This window comes from Medicago truncatula, chromosome 5 (genome assembly GCF_003473485.1).
Source record: "Medicago truncatula cultivar Jemalong A17 chromosome 5, MtrunA17r5.0-ANR, whole genome shotgun sequence".
NCBI lineage: Eukaryota > Viridiplantae > Streptophyta > Magnoliopsida > Fabales > Fabaceae > Medicago > Medicago truncatula.
This window is the reverse complement of record NC_053046.1, coordinates 21,124,478-21,126,577: the sequence shown is the minus strand read 5'-3', so window position 1 is coordinate 21,126,577 and position 2,100 is coordinate 21,124,478. Positions and strand designations below refer to the sequence as shown.

The window sequence follows — 2,100 nt, the reverse complement described above, 5'->3', positions numbered from 1 at the left end:
AAAAGGCATATTGGATATAACTGTTGATAGGCTTGTCAATCTTGGAGTAGTTGGACAATTACCATTGGTGGGGTAGCCAGTGGCGGACCTTCTCGGGAGCGGAAGGTAGCCACGGCTCCCCCCAAATTTTTCCATATTTTCTTTATATACTACTACTGCTGTGCTCACTTATGTGATTGTGATCATCTTCTCCCTCACGGCACCCCCAAGTTCACTTTCTAAACCGACCACAACAACTCTTTCTGGCCGCCGCTCTCGAATTTCCGGTCGCCGCAGATTCCAAATTCAATTCCTTTCCTTCCTAAAGCTCTTGTGCCTTCTTTTTTTCGTTATCCTATCAACGACAGTGCGGGATTGTGATTTGGTTTCTGGAAATTCACAATTGTAACTTGAGTAAGAGAATGAATTTGTTGAGCGAAACTCATTGAAGAAGATGAAAGTGCTGGAAAAATTATTGAGTTGGATGTAAGAAGCAGATATGGGGGTAGAAGATGACAATGGAGATGGGTTACGATAAAAGCCTATCCATCATGCTTCTATATATCTATCTGCAAAAAGCACAAATGCAGTGTTGTGGGTTCTCAGCGTGTTTTATTTTGTGTTATTTCTCATTGTATACATATTTTTATTATTTTTTATTGGTTAATTTAATATTGAATTTTTATAAAATATGCATATCTCTGATCAACTTCAATGGTCACATATCAGTGGTGTTTGCGGCTCCCCCTAACATTTTGAGCAAGATCCGCCACTGGGGGTAGCATTCCCCAAGTGTTTTGAATGATTTCATTAGAAATTGACTGGGTTGACATGAATATAGGTTTTGTTAGCTTATGGATGTTTGATCACTACCCTATTTTTTCCCTTCACTTTTGTTTTATCCTATTGAATTTAACAGTGTTTTACCCCCTTTAATATAGGTCATTTCCGATTTTCCATCCTGTAAAATTTTTTGTTTAGTTTTCGTCCTTGTAATTTGAAGATTATTTGGTTCTTGGACCTTCATGGCAAATTTTGCACCCTTTAATTTGAGAAAATTTCGGTTTTCACCCCTGTATTTTGAGAAAATTTTGATTTACCCCCTGTTAATTTGAGCAAATTTCGGTTTAGCCCCCTGCAAAACCGTCTATTTTGTACTGTCAAAATTCATGAAAGTTCAAAACCAGAAACCTTCATATTACAAGGACGAAAACCAAACTAAAAATTTTACACGATGGAAAACCGGAAATGATCTATATTACAGGGGGTAAAACACTATCAACCCTTGAATTTTTAATACTTGCTTACTTGGGTTTTGATCTGGTTCCCACAAGTTTTTGTAATCTGTTTATTTATTTTTCCAATAATATATATTGAGTGCTGCAAATGATAGGTGCAATGGATGGAATTTTAATCTATTTGAAATGTCATTCTTTTCACACGATGCTTTTACACTCAATTTGTTTTTCATTTTTATTTTAAATAAAGTGAGACGTTCAAATACATTATACACTTATAAGAAAGATATAATAATTTTTCATATTAATGGTTACACTTTTGCTTACACGCACTCACAAACAAAATAAACGCACTTTGCAATTTCAGGAGAGCGACACATATCTTTTTGACAATCACTGTCATGTTTGCACTGCAACCCTGCAATGTTAATTAAAAATAAAGAATGTTACCAAAAGGTAATGAGATATTATTTAGAATATGAGGAGAAAAATATGAAACTAATGTCAAATTACTAACGCCTTATGGTTTCAATAAGAAGTAAAGAAATAAATATTGTCAGAGGATAAATAATTTTCGAAATTATAGCCATAATTTTTTCTCCTTGCATGTACAAATAAAAAGTTGTTTGAGTACTTTATAAGTACAAATATCATGATTATTTTATTTCAAGTAAATACTTTAGCATTTAGGAGGTGCCAAAAACCATTAATAAATTAGAGTTAATGTTAAATGTCTCTGAGATAGATCAATATGTTGTGTTTATCCTTTAGCTCACTGAAGTGATCACTTAACCTTAGTAAATATCTTAAATAAATGTATGATCATCAAAGATTCATCACATTTTTTATTTTTATAATAACCTTTCATGATAGGCTAGAGAAA

At 33.4% G+C, this 2,100-nt stretch overlaps 1 long non-coding RNA gene across 1 annotated transcript; it reads right to left on the bottom strand.

The window, feature by feature from the left end:
* Window positions 1–1,378: 1,378 nt before the first annotated feature.
* Window positions 1,379–1,895, bottom strand: LOC11435364 (uncharacterized). The gene is made up of 2 exons (XR_003012193.2): window positions 1,735–1,895; window positions 1,379–1,635 (listed from the first exon to the last, which is right to left on the bottom strand). It is a non-coding gene; the product is annotated as an uncharacterized lncRNA (long non-coding RNA).
* Window positions 1,896–2,100: the final 205 nt, after the last annotated feature.